This window comes from Pinus tabuliformis, chromosome X (genome assembly GCF_031772625.1).
Source record: "Pinus tabuliformis cultivar Carrire ecotype Pingquan chromosome X, CPIR1, whole genome shotgun sequence".
Classification (NCBI taxonomy): domain Eukaryota; kingdom Viridiplantae; phylum Streptophyta; class Pinopsida; order Pinales; family Pinaceae; genus Pinus; species Pinus tabuliformis.
Genome location: NC_142308.1, coordinates 1,477,649,112 through 1,477,664,499, shown reverse-complemented (window position 1 = coordinate 1,477,664,499; position 15,388 = coordinate 1,477,649,112).

The window sequence follows — 15,388 nt, the reverse complement described above, 5'->3', positions numbered from 1 at the left end:
TCAGATGAAGTTGATATGGACCATAAGTCTACTGAAAATACCATAGTGGTATTCCAAGAAGGTGAACAAATAAACTTGTTTAATGAAATTGATGAAAGAAGTTTGCAATATGATAGTGCAGAAAATAGGATAACTCAGGACGATTTCCAAGAAAAGGATGGAGTTGAGAATGGAAATTGTGATGAACAATTGGAGAGATTTCACATGGAATTGTAATTCTTGGAAAGATTGCTTAAGGAACCTGAAGGAGAAATGAAGCTTTCAGAACCTGATAAAGAGGAGATTATGGTTACTATGCATAATAAGGATGAATTGTCTCTAACATTTATAGAGTTAAGTAAATGATTAGACTCTTCAGTTAATGATGTGACTGTAGGTATGGAAGACAACATTAATAAATATGATGCTGAAATCAGAGAAATTGAGCAGATGTTATTTGAAGGTGAGATGAAAGATCAGGAACACCAAGGAAGTTATGTCCTTAGAGACATGAAGGAGACAGAAGTATTAATTCAACAAGATAAAGATGGAAGAAACCAGCAATTTAAAAGGGATGATCAGCTACATGAGAGTGAATTTGAGGAAGGCATTAGATTGCAAATGTATAGCAACTGGCAACAGAATGAAGAACAAGAGGTTAGTCTGATAGTACAAAGGAAGACAATTGAAGACCAAAGATACAGATGGAGAATGAAGAAAAGAGTCAAGTGGAAGCTATTGCAACAGAGATGGAATGGCAAGCTAAAAATGAGTTCAATGAACTTGAACAAATTCATATTGATTTGTTAGAGAAGGAGAGACTCAAAGTAATGGAATCACAGCAAAGAGGATCTACTGAAATCCAAAAGATCTATGATGGAAGATTGGTGCTTGAAGCATCAAAAGAGGATGGAAGGTATTGTGTTTTTAAAATTGATGATTGTTGTATGTTTACGGGTCATATAGACTTGAGGAAAGACAAGAAGTTATTGGAAACTGTTATATTAATAGGTGAAGAGATGACTACTGAAAACCATATGAAGAATAAAGAGAAAAGTTATAGTCAAGTGAAGGAAGATGTCCAGTCAGATAACATCCAAGGGATAATTCAAAAAGAGGATGGCAAGGAATTATTGAGATCAAAGGAATATTTGGAAAGGAAGAGATCCATTCATATGAACATAGAACAAAGAGTTTTCTGAGGAAAACTGATGAAGCTAATACAAATGGAGAATCTTATGGTGTATTCAAGAAGTGGGAGTCAACTGAAAGAGTTGATGATGAAATTATTTGAGGAGACTTTGGTATCTAATAGCTTTGAAACTAATATTTTGTGTGTAAATGAAGGGTACACTGAAGTAAGGCAACTGTTTAATGTTGACATAAGTGGAGGGAAAAGCAAAGATATGGTGTTTCAGAAGCTAGAGGAAGTAAATTCACATAATCTTGTGATGCAGAGGAAAAGGCAACTGTTAAACATAGATGTAGTGAATTATGCAGATATTAGACAACTATTGAAGACTGAAGCCAAAGGAGAATAGCTAGTGAAGGTTGATATAGAAGAATTTGTAGATATTAAACAGCTATTGAATATTATTGACCTTGAAGAAAGCCAGAGTAAAGAAGGACTAAAGGTAGATGTTGTAGACAATGGAGTTAGTAAAGATTGTAGAGAATTTGGGAGAACATCCAAATGAAAAGGCAGATTGGTGGCATGAGTCAAGTCTTTTGAAGAGGAGGCAAGGAAACCAAGGAATAAGTGATCAGACTATACAACCAGAATTGAATAAGAATGAAGAGGTTGTCATGGATGATAAATATGGAAAATAAGTTGTCATAACTCTTGGCATAATGAGGAAGCAAGATAAAGTATCTATGTTTAATGAATTTCCTGAATATGATGAAGGTTTATATGAATTTGAACCAAGGAGCTGATTCTGAAGCTTAGATCTAATTAATGAAGGGTGAGATTAGAACATCTCAAGAAGATGGAATGATGTTGAATCTACGTTATGGAATTGTTAGACTAGAGATGAGTTCAAGAGATGATAGTAATAGGATTACTATTGTACCACAAAGAGTTATTGATGAAGAAGAGGTTGAAGATGACATTTCAGAAGAAGACAAATATGATACCATGATCCTTAAGTGTGCAGAATTTAAGCTACTAGAAAAGAAGGTATTCCAAGTACCTAAGCAAACAGGAAGAATTCTTAGTTTTTAGAAAAATTATGGAATTGCAGGTGCACTAGGAATTGAGGCAAGAAAAGGTGAAGCCATGAATAAGAAACCAGAAGAGGGAAATAACATTGTTGCAGAGGATCAATGGAAAAGGTATTTGTACATTTCAAAAATGTACATGGAACAATATTGGCACAGAGATTATGATGCTCTTATTCAAGAACACATCCAGTTGCAGGAGAATAGTATTCATCATCTGAGAAGTGAAGTGGACAAAGAAATTGATGAGTTGCGGAAACTCATAACACAACATTCCAATAAACTAAATGGAGGACAAAAGAAGGAAGGAAGATTGGCTGGAAAGAATGGAACAAGTGAAGGAAATGGTAAACTGTAAATTAAGGTGTACAAGTCTGGTATAAACTGTAATGATGAGTAAACAACAGTAAGATATATGAAAAGGACAGTAGCAAACAGTGAAAGCATAGCTAATGGGGAATTGTAGCATAAAACATGGAGACCTGGAGAACAACAAACAACAACAACAACAACCATGGACAAGCTACTAAACCAAGTATGGGATCTAGGAGGACACAGATCAGAAGCACATGATGAGGAGATCATGATTATTTTTAACCTTGGGAGTCTGATGCAGGAGCATCTAGGCCTAGCTAGCAATGTGATGGTGTGGTCACATGTTGTGGCTAATGAAATTTTGGAGGAAGACTTGTGTTGGATTATATGGGCTTGACCCAGGTTTGGAAGAGTTATTTAGCCAAACAAATCCCACAGCTACCGGCCCTTTCGACAATAGCCCACGGAGATCGGACTGAGCTCTCACCTGAGGTAGTAGGGGAGGGTGCTGGAACCAAGTTTCCACACCCTAGGGATGTCTTGGTGTGGTCAGGAGGTTTCATGCACTGGTTTATAGCTCCGCACTACTCGGTACTCGCACAGATCTAGCTTGAGTATATATTTCTTACTAGTGTGCTATTCTATTCGATGATGTGATTATCAATTACCAAGGTCTTTAAGCAAACATTTAACCAACACCATTGATTCACGTATTAAAATAAACCCATATTTATACTCATTCCAACTATACGTAGATAAGATTAAACAGATATTATGACGGTTCAGAAGAAACACAGACTTCGAGAAGGAACTTATCTTTATTTCCACTTTGTCCTTAATACATCCATATTCGCCCTGCGCACTTAGCTATAGGGGTCTGCGCACATAGCTGCGGACTTTCCAAGCCTCTGCACACATAGCTGCAGAGCCTCTACCTACTACCCTAATCCATCGACTCAGACTTATAGACGATTTCCAAATATATTTTTCAAGAACCCATTACATTTCATCTTCTTCCACCTCTACCCTCTCTACCCTTAGAGCCTCGCTCTATTTATACCCTTCTTTGGCTCGCGATTCCTACGTGACCCGACTCTATTTATATATCTTTACATTATTTTCAGGCATACTACCATTTGACTCAATCCTACTATAATTCACACTTCACATACTTCGAAGTTTTTACAATAATTTAATCCTACTTTTTGGGCTTTCTGCCCCAAAACCCATTTTGCGGGACCTCCGTTACCCAGCAATCCCCCAACACAATCATCGTGACTCATCCTGAGTCACTCACTGGTGTGGCTAGACGCTCTGCCTTGGCTTCGAGGTTCGCCTGCCTGTGAGTGGTGCTCATCGTCCTGCTGCTCTTTCATTGTTTCCTACAATGCTTCGTCCCGGCTCCTACTTTGGTGTTTCTACCATGTTTTGCAACCGATGATACTCATTTTGCTCTGCTTGGTTAACACAGAACACCCCCTCATAGTATTTTAACATGAGCGGGGGAGCCACATATGGGACCTCCTAGTACCACCACAGCCACTTCCGACCTTCGTATCTTCCCTTCGCACTGTCTGCCGCAGCTTGTGTTGCAATTTTGCAAGATCCTGGCTGTTGTCCGCAAGATCCCAACCTTCGAGGGACATTAGAGATGATTTATTAACTGCATATCTACCCATGGTCGCCGTCTGTCTATCCTTTTGTTGTTCTATTGTAGTGAGTTGTCCCGCCCCTGGGCAAGGCGACGACATCCGGACCAATTCTACTTCATATTCTCGCTTTATCGGTACATCCCCTACTGGTGATGCTACAGCCTACGGGATGCCTGCAACTGTCACCCCCATACTTCTTAGAAAGTCTTGCTGCTCTATTAGCCAGATTACTACCTATGGGTGCATACCTTGTGCAAAGATAATGAACAACTCCATCTGTGTTTTTGAAGTGTAGGCCACCTAGTGGATTCCCCTCAGTGATTTATAAGCCATGCAAATTTCAAATGCACTGATTGTCATCTATTCCAGTTCATGTAAACTTTTTGTGTAAAACCTGTGGCAACTTGTTCCACATCTGGTTCGTATTGTTTCTCTCAATTTCCTGCCGCCCGCTTCCTTTTGCCATGATGCAGACTTCTTGTCATGAATAGTGATATCAACAGTCATCATTCATTTTATCAACGCATTCGCGTGAGCCTTCTCATGCGACCGCGACCATTGCGTGTGGTCAAATGTACGCGCACCGTAGTACTTGTGCATCTGTCCCCCACACTGCTTTATCATCCCCCACTCTCTTGCAACTAGGTGGAGTGGTGAGAATATCTTCTAAATGGCTAGTCAGGCGGTCGGCCTACCCATGTAGAGCTTGAGGCGACTATCATTCACTCTTACCGAGAAGGGGTCTCCACTGAGTTTACCCAGCTGAACCTTGCCCCCATCAGTGACTTCTTTGATGGCATAGGGTCCCAACCAGTGAATGTAGAGTTTTCCTGGGAATTTTTCGAACTTACTGTCATGAAGTAATACTAGATCGTTCTCTTTGAAGGTGTGCACCTTAATATGGCAATCGTGCCACACTTTCTCACACTGTTTTTGTACTTGCTAATGGAATCCAACCAAAAATCATTCCTCCTCCAACTCTTCTAACTGTGCAAGCCTCTCTTCCAGGACCTCGCAGTCTGCCATACCTGTGATTGCCACGATCCACAGACTAGGAACAATATATTCCATAGGCATAATAGCCTCCTTTCCATAGACTAAGTGAAACGGTGTCTAGCCTGTCAGCTTCTTGCATGTCGTTTGGTATGCCCATAGGACAGCAGGGATGTGCAAGTCCCAGTCAGTGCATCACGCATTACAGACCTTAGTCAACGCAGTCTCCAAAATTTTGTTGAAGGCCTCGACGGTCCCATTTTCTTGTGGATGGTAGGGTGTACATTGTTGGTGATATATCTTAAATTCCTTTGTGAGTGCGTTGATCGTTTCATTCAGAAAATGTGTTCCCCTGTCACTCATGATAATTTTGGGGTTGCCAAACCTGGTCAGGATGTTCTCGAACAAAAATTTTGCTACTATCGTAGCCGTGCAATTCTTAACTGTCTGCGCCTCGGCCCATCGGGTCAAATAGTCGATCACAGTGATGATATAACGCGTGCCCGTCTTTCCTCGTGGTTCAATAGGCCTGACGAAGTCGATCGCCCATTTCTCAAATGGTTGTAGTGTTATCTATGGCTGAAGTGGCATTTCATCCCTTTGTGACTGTTTTCCCATCCATTGACATACATCGCAAGCCCAACAGTATGCTTTCGAATCTTGATGTAGAGTAGGCCACCATAATCCGACGCGGAGAATCTTCTATGATGTGGCTCAGCTCGCATAATGTCTGCTAACAACCCCTCCATGTGCTTCGGCCAGGATCTGTTCACGCTCGAATTCCGATACATATCGACGCAATATTTCATCATTGCCCATCTTATAGAGGTGGCCTGCAATTATGGTAAAATATATTGCGCGTATCACTAATTCCTTCTTTTGCTGGATATAATACCCCTACGACGCAGTGCCCATAGTTAAAAAGTGGATAATATCTTCAAAGTGGCCATCTGCAATGCGCACGACATATAACTGGGCGTCTAGGAGTCCCTCCTCTAGATTTGTTGGTTCTTCGCCAGTCTCAACTCGGGACAGGTGATCCGGAACTGCATTCAGGCGTCCTGGCTTTACAACAACCTCAAAGTCATATTATTGAAATAGTAGCAACCATCGATAGATGTGCCCCTAGCATAGGCATATTCACTAGGTATTTGAGTGCATATTGATCAGTATACATCTTAGAATGTCCACCGAGCAGATAGTGGTGGAACTTTTGGAGAGCCTATACCATCGCCAATCCTTCTCACTCAGTAGTAGGGTAATTATTTTTTGCTTTGGACAACCTGCGACTTGAAAATGCAATCAGGTCATCAATTCCTTCCGTGCCTTCTTGAGTGAGTACCGCACCCAACGCAATACACGACGCGTCGACATGTACATGAAATTCAATGTCCCACTTTCGAAAGACCAAGATAGGGGCAGATTCCATATTTTCCTTAAGCATCTCCAGGTTTTTGTTACATTCCTCATTCCAGCAATACGTAGCATCCTTCTTCAGTAACTGTTGCATTGGAGCCGTGATCTGGGCGTAGTTTTTTTATAAATTTCCGGTAGTAGCCTGTGTGTCCCAATGTAGCACATAGCTACTTTATACTTTGCGGTGCTTGCAAATTGAGTATGACAACAATTTTTGCAAAATCCACCATCAGTCCTTGCTTACAAACCACATGGCCTAGCAAGTTCCCCAAAGGGACGAGGAAAGTACACTTCTTTAGGTTGAGCGCAATCTGGTGCCGGCGGCAGGTATCTAGCATTAATTGTAAACTCGCAACATGTTTCTTAACCAAGCCAAATATGGTCCAGTCATCCAGGTAGACTTCTAAGAACTTGTGGATAAATTCCTTGAACGCAGCTACCACAATACGGGAAAATATCGCTGGCACATTCTTCAGCCCAAAAGGCATTACCATATATTGAAAAAAACCCCATTCGGTAGCAAACGTTGTCTGGCTTTGATCCTTTGGTGGGATCTTGATCTGATGATACCCGGAGAATCCGTCTGTGAAGGAGTAGGCTTCTTGCCCGCCCACATTTTCTAGTACCTTATTTGTAAAGGGTGTTGGAAATGGATCATTAACACAAGAATCATTAAGATTTCGTAGATCTACGCAGATGTGGATCTCACCCTTGTGTTTCTTCTCCTGCATGACCATAAGACTTATCTAATCGAACTCCTCTACTGGTTCAATAATTCCTGTTGCCAGCATTTTGTCCAATTCTTCGCGGACCTTTTCTTTGTATTTTGGATTCAATCGGTAGGGTTGTTGTTTCACTGGTTTTGCATCTGGCTTCAAAGTTATTTTCATCATCCCTAAGTCTTGTAGAATCCCTTTAAGCTCCGTCTTTTTTGTAGGGAATAAATCTCGGTATTCGCAGAGCAACTCGATGACCTTTTCCACCGTGGTGTCATCCTAATAATCCCCAAGCATAGCATACTTCGGCTCTTCCTCTGTTCCGATATTTACCTGCTTTGTTTTCAATGGCGCTGTGATGTCTGGATCTTCTATCTCGGGGCCGCGCACCTCACGACTACCTTCAGATTCAGGTATATTGATGTTACGCGGGTCATCCTCATCATCTTCTACTTGTACATTGTAACATGCTAAGGCCTGGCTCAATTGTCGCGACCAGTCTGACGTCATGACTTCTTCTAGTTTTGGTGGTGTTCTGAAGATGTCGGCTTTTACTAACTGTAATGCATCATCCACAGTATCCATCCATTGATCTTCAAAGAGAAATGTCGACAAAAACCCTTCGCACAGGATATCCCACTCGTCGGTGCCATGTCGGAGCTCTATTTCCATAGACCAGTTCCAGGGAATGACATCCAGGGTATGATAAAATAAGTGCACCCATTCTATTTGAGGCTTCGTACCATAAGCTTTGGTCCATTTACTCAGGTGTATGTGCAGATTCTCTTGTCCATCATATTTCTCCGTTATTCATAGATCTGGCTTCCAAAATCTTGTATGCATCATACACCTGTAGCTTCGCCAATCTTCAAAGGTTCCTTCATGGGTACCCCACCATCGCGCCGGTGTTGCACGCAATGCCCATTTTAGCTCATCAAACCATTGGTACTCTGGTACCATGCTTTCAAATTTAACCAAGAATTCATCCGCTTCTATTAGTCCATCATACATTAGAAGTTCGCGGGTCTAAGCTTTAACGCAATACAAGGATGTTGTCATCATATTACAATGTAGCATGGTTACCCCATTCACCCTGTTTTGCCCTTGCTCATCTTCTTCATCTGAATCCTTGGTGCATGAACTGGCATAGCTCCACGAGGGTCTCCTCTCCTCCTCTGGCTTATGTGCAACAATCTTGTAGATACAATCCAATGCATCGTCCCTTTCATCATTGCGCACAGGTTCTGTGTAGCGTGGTCCTTCTGTTGGATCTAGCGGAATGACTATACGGAGCGACTTATTCTCAAATATCATCTTCCTCTGTTTGAGGTCAATAACCCCATTCATGTCAGTAGCCTAGTCAACGCTTAGCAACATAGGGTATGGGCTATTTTCGTCCATGATTTCAATAACTTCGAAGTCCGTCCGGGTACTTGCACCATCAATATCTATTGTAATTCCTTGCAGCCTTCCCATGGGAAAGATCTTCTACTAATTCTCCATCGGCAATTGGATAGGAGACCATTGTAGTGTAGGCTTACCCATGCACACCCAAGTCTGTTTAGGTAATACGTTTGCATCCGAGCCTAGGTCTAGAATGACCTGATCCATCTCGTAGTCGCCAATTTGCACCGTTACCCGCATCTCCTGAACCGTCCGCGATGCGTGTCTCCCTACTTGCCGACCTGCGTGAGGTTCATCCCACCTCATGCACCTATAGTCACTACCTGTAACCCTCTAACTGCCCTGTTGTCGCGAAGCAGTTTTAGGCATGTCTCTAAAAAGGTAGTCAACATCGAGGGATCCCTATCCGACTCAGGCCGATCCCTACTACCTCGAGTAGAGACGCCGGTGAAGCTTTCGCTAGCTTCCATATTAGTTTTCCCATTGACCTCTCTTGTGGCTACACTGCTTCGCACTGCCATGTTTACCATGGGTTTGTCGTCGCGTGGTTCGGATCTCATCATCTATATGGTTTGCATGGTTGTAGGAGTCACTGCCTTTTTTAACGAATCTGCGCTATCAACATGGGGAAACCTAGTAGCTCATGATTGAAATGCTCACAAAATGGACATGATACTCAGGTTGGATTGGTACAATCCCACACATAATGTCTTGGTCCTCCACAGTTGTAACAGATTAGCTGTCCGTGACCCCTTCCTGGTCCCATTCCGCCCCATCCTTGACCACATACTAGGAACCCATCGTGTGCAAATGTCGCAGCTGGATCCTAACCTCGCGCCTTAGTCTGTATTCTGTAGGTAGGTGCTTGGTCCATCAACATTGGATAGCTACGACAATCTCTTTCTTTGTGACCCACCGATCTACAAAAGTTGCAAAAGAGCTTATGGGGGGTCTGGTTGTATTTGGGCAATAGATGGTAGTTGTCACTGTTGTGCTTCCCTCCTACCTGATAGATTGCGCAACAGAGCGGGGTAATCGCGCTCGGCCCTTCCTGTACCTCTGGTCGCAACGGTGTGGGTCCCTGTGTTACCCCAAAATTCACCGAGACCAGACAATGATCTTTATCATATCCCTGGCTCCTGCACTTTATACACCATACTTCCTCCCGGACTTCTGGGCGCAGTGTTTGTTCTTGTTTTAACTTCTGTATTTCCAAACACAAATTTTGGACTTGTGCTTGGATTTGCTGAACTCTCAACCCTGGATCCTATACCGGGGCTTCGTGCAGCCGCATTACTACCTCCAGCACTTTTGCTTGGGTTGACATCTTCTGTTGTGACAAGGCCAACTTCAGATATGGCGTTAGTGCTGCGATGAACCAAGCGCGGTGTTGTGCATCTGTCAGGGTCATGTTGGCCTCGCGAATGGTGCTTTTCAACCTCTGATCCAAATCCCATGATGTCTCACCAGGAATCATCATGATCTCTTTGAATCCAATAATCGACCGTGCTTCTGACTTAGGCTAGCTAAACTCCTTTGTTAATTCAGTATGGATGTCTGCTATCCCCGCCGTTCGGTTGATTCTTGAATAATTCATGTACCATGTTAGCGCTCGATCCTGCAGTGTGCTAACTAAAATGGATTTCTTGATATTATCATCTGCGACCTGTTGCGCATTCCATACTGACGTCAGTACAAACCAAAATTGTTTCGGGTCTTTGCCTCCTACTCCTTTGAATACTGGTAACTGAATCATGTTTGCATTAGTTACCCTTATTTTACTCCCGTCACTGATTCTCTTGATTTTTCAACATTCATTTCTATTGAGTCCCTACGCTTCACACCAGACACCTCTTATGCAGATCCCAGTCTCGGCAATGGAACCATTTGTTGGCTTATATGGACCTGACCCATGTTTGGAAGAGTTATTTAGCCAAACAAATCCCACAACTACCAACCATTTCGGAAATAGCCCGCAGAGCACGGATTGAGGTCTCACTTGAGGTAGCAGGTGAGGGTGCTGGAACCAGGTTTCCGCACCCTAGGGATGTCTTGGTGTGGTCTGGAGGTTTCGTGCACTAGTTTACAGCTCCGCGCTGCTCGATACTCACACAAATCCAGCTTGAGTATGTCTTTCTTATTAGTGTGCTATTCTATTAGATGATGTGGTTATCAATTACCAAGGTCTTTAAGCAAACATTTAACCAACACCATTGATTCACGTATTAAAATAAACCCAAATTTATACTCATTCCAATAATAAGCAAATGAGATTAAATAGATATTATGACAGTTCAGAAGAAACACAGAATTCTAGAAGAAACTTATCTTTATTTCCACTTTGTCCTTAATACATCTAGATTCGCCCTGCACACTCAGCTGCAGGGGTCCACGCACACAGCTGCGGACTTTCCAGGCCTCTGCGCACACAGCTGTAGAGCTTCTACCTACTACCCCAATCCCTCGACTCGGACTTACAAATGTTTTCCAAATATCTTTTTCAAGAACCCATTACATTTCATCTTCTTCCACCTCTACCCTCTCTACCCATAAAGCCTCGCTCTATTTATACCCTTCTTTGGCCCGTAGTCCCTACACGGGCCGACTCCATTTATATATCTTTACATTATTTTTGAGCGGACTACCCTTTGACTCAACCCTACTATATTTCACGCTCCTCATACTTCGGAGTTTTTACAATAATTTAATCCTACTTTTTGAGCTTTCTGCCCCAAAACCTGTTTAGCGGGACCTTTGCTACCCAACAACTTGGCTGTTTAATTGTATTAATTTCAAATAAATATAAGTAGTTAATTATTGACGAGCCCCAAATTTGGTAACATTTTGGGCTCATTTGGCCTAACTACCCTTGCTCAACCCTTCATTTTTAATGACTTATGCATCATTTTTTTAGTATATTTATGTCATTTGTACGAATGAGGGCAGTCACTATTCCTAGGTGGCTAACACGTGCTTATTTCAGGTTTTTTGACATTTAATGGAGCAAAACCACGCAGATGAGGGCTAGGAGACAGCCAAGATGGGATTGAGATTTTGTAGGAAGGTTGTCCACAGCATTGAATGGCCTTCCTCGTGATCTTCACCCCCAACTCCGAGCTCCAACAGCCACCACCACCGAGTTAGAAGCCATCCAAACGGATCTTGAGGAAGCATCAGTTCACTCCTAGTTTGGTCAGCCAAATCCCACTGATTTAGGAGGCCAGCTTGGGACCTCGTAATGTATAAATGACGAGGCTGTAGCCTTCGAAGAGGACCTTTTGAAACCTTGTTGCACATTCTGAACTACGAGCTCCTAGCTCTGTTTTGCTCTTTTGTAGCCATTATTGGCATGTTATTTGACTTATGATTATTATCTTTTAATGGAAAGCAGGCAGATTTGAGTTCAGTTCTGAGTTCTTAAAGGAGCCATAGCTCTCGGGGTTGGGCCCAACCTAAGAGCCTAAGGCCTCCTTCCTTTGTATTGTTATCTTTCTTTCAGCATTGTATTTCTTTTCCTTTACATGCAATTGAAACGCAGTTTGCTGAGCTAGATTTCTTGGTGTGGTTAAGTAGGTTAGTTTTATGAAACAGAGTTGCTTCAGTAGTTTAGAATAGAGTAAGGAGATTGGAGTTAATAAGAGTTCCAAAAAAAGGGTTGACTGCACACTCATTTTCACCTCTGTTTAGGGACTGGAATTGCAGACAGTGCCACCCACCAAAAACATTGTTTTACATGTTCATGCAATCTTTGATGCAATATTTTCGTTTGTAGAAGTGTCCATGCGTTCAGATCTTGTGGAATGATTCTTTGCTTCAGTACCATGCTTGATTTTCCTTAGAAATAATGTTGCTATTCTTTGGTTTTATTAAACAGTTAGAATAGGTTAATGAAATTTCGGTTATGTGTAGGACGTGGATGATTTATTTCGTTTACACTATGCAGTACTACTCCCTCACTCCCTTATCCTTCTAAGCCATGCCTAGGCCAGCTACTCATCTCCCAATTAGACCCCTTGTCTCCCAACTCTTCTATTACCCACGTTATTCTACCTTTTCGGCCTTCCATTCCCTCTACCCTCTTCAAGACAACCTAGCTTTGCACACCCCCTCTTCATCTCATCTCTCTGTCACTGAGTCCTTACAAACTCCCCTCCTACCTCCCTATCCATCCATGCAGCCTCTTCCACTCACCCATCACCCAAGAATCCGATTGTAGAACATCCTGTAGGAATTACTGAACTTCCTGTAGAAATTCTGAACATCCTGTAGAACCCCTGCAGACTTCCTGTAGAAGCTCATAAACACGGTTGCTTGGCACCCAAACTTTGTGAAACTCTTTGAGAGGATGTTAGGGACTCCTTAGACCCTCTCTGAGCCTTCCTGACCTCTTCCAAGCATTTCCCCCCTTGATCTACCCCTGCACAGTAAAGACCCAGTTAGAAGCACATGAATAATAATTCCAACAACTTGAACAAAAATACAAAAATATGTTTTCTTCAGATCAAAGTAGTCTAGACACATGCATCTCACCTTCCTAGAAGTAATGGCATCTCTTTCAGTAGTTTGCATTCCCACCTTTGCATCAGTAGGACTAGCTGGTAGAATTAGGGTTTGCTAGGGTTTGTGTTTCTTGTTGGCTTTCATTTCCTTCCTGCAGTAGGTTAATTTCCTTTGAGTTAGCTTTCGTTCATCGGTTAAAAAGCTTCTTCTAAGAGCTCATAGAAGTTGGCTTGAGCCCTAGTGGACTTGTGCCAGCTGACCAAGTGACAGTTGCGGCAAGAGCTAGTACTTGTGCATACAACACCGTCGCTTCCAAGTTTGTTACGAACTACGGGTTGATAAAATTAGAGAAGGAAGCTCCAGGAGTTGTAGCATTATTGCTACAATACTGGAGCCCACCATCTTTTTGGCGCCATTGCCAGGGAAGCGTCAGAGTATTAGTAATTGTTGCTTTTCTTCTACTCTCCTACTCTCGCCTTCTGCTAAGTAGTTTTTCATTTCCATTCTGCAATTTCCTTTCTGCAAAAGTAGTATAGACATTTCCTGCTTTCATAGATTAACATTTCAATTCCGCAATTTCATGCCTGCAAGCGTAGATTAGCATCTCAATTCTGAAAGCGTAGATTAGCATTTCATTTCTGCAATTTCATTTGAGCAAAATAGATTAGTTCTTTCATGCTTTCATTTCAATTCCGCATTTCCATTTCAGCAAGATAGTTAGTTGTAGATCAATCTGTTTCAGTTTTTGCAGGTACCAGAGAAGAAAAACAAAAGCAATCAAAATTCTTTTCATTTCATGCCTCGTAGAAACCGAGATAAAACAGGCAAATTCTTACCCAACACCCCCACCACATCACTGAGTCACCCTTCTCTCTTCTTTGGTGACAGTGATCCAGAAGAACCTATAGGCGAACCTCCTGAGATATACGAAGATCCTATAGCAGAAGAAGAGTTAGAGAACACTCCATCTGAAGCAATGGCTGACCATAGGGGGGAAGATGAGAGAATAGAAGGTGCCTTCCCCATCCGAGAGACCAATGGAGACATGAAAATGAAGAACATTAGCCCCTCTGCTTTACCTCACTTCCATGGACTCACTACTGAAGACCCTGATACCTTCCTGTTTGAGTTTGCTGTCCTTTGTCGAACCTATGACTATACTGAAGATGAGCAGAAGCTGAAACTCTTCCCCTCAACCCTTAAGGATGCAACATTACATTGGTTCATGGGCTTACCTGGGAACAGTATCACCACTTGGGCTCAAATGCAACAAGCTTTCAATACCAAATACCGGGACTACTGTAGGTCCAAGGAAACCTAGGGAGAAATATTTCGAATGACCATGGGAAATGATGAGTCCTTAGAGGATTACGAGGAAAGGTTCCAACTTAGCTATAAACGGGCCAGGTGCACACTTGACCCTGAATCCCTCAAGTTGGTTCTGCTCCGAGGAGTCCCTGAAGACATCTTAGATACCCTTCACATGCTAGCTGGAGGAGATATTTACCAACTACCTTATGAGGACATAAAGGCTGTGTTTAGAAACCACTCTAGGGCAGCTCGGAAACGAGGTAGAGGAAACCTCCTCTCAGCTGGTATTCCTTTCTCCAAACATGAGTTTGCAAATCAATTAGAGGACCTCAAGAGTGAGGTGAGACAGACCATTGCCATGCAACTTGATACATTCCGAATCCAGCAGAATAAAGAAGAAGATGAGAGAGCCTTGGCTATCTTCTGCCCTAGGTGTACAAGGAAACACCCCAAGAACGAATGCCCATTACATTCGGTTGAAGTATGTTTTGTTTGTGAGGAGGACCACCCCACAAACCAATGTCCAACCTTACCTGGGCTTAAAGCCATGTATCAAGGGACAGAAGCACCCACTGAACCTCTCTATTTCCTCAACCAAAGGAGGCCACAAGGACCTAGACCTTACCAACAGGGGATGCAAGGGACACCCCAAGCTTATTACAACCCCAACCAATCTGCTCCTATGCCTTCCTGGGGACCCCCTGTTCATTCTTCCTGGTCTATACCTCCTCCATGGTCTTACCCACCTCAGTACCATACTCAGCCCACTACTCATTCGTTTCACTCACATGCCCAGCCACAGCCTCAGTGGAATGCACCTCAATCGGGGTGGAGGCCCCAGTACAATACTCCTCCCGCCATTTTGCCTCCACCACCAACTCA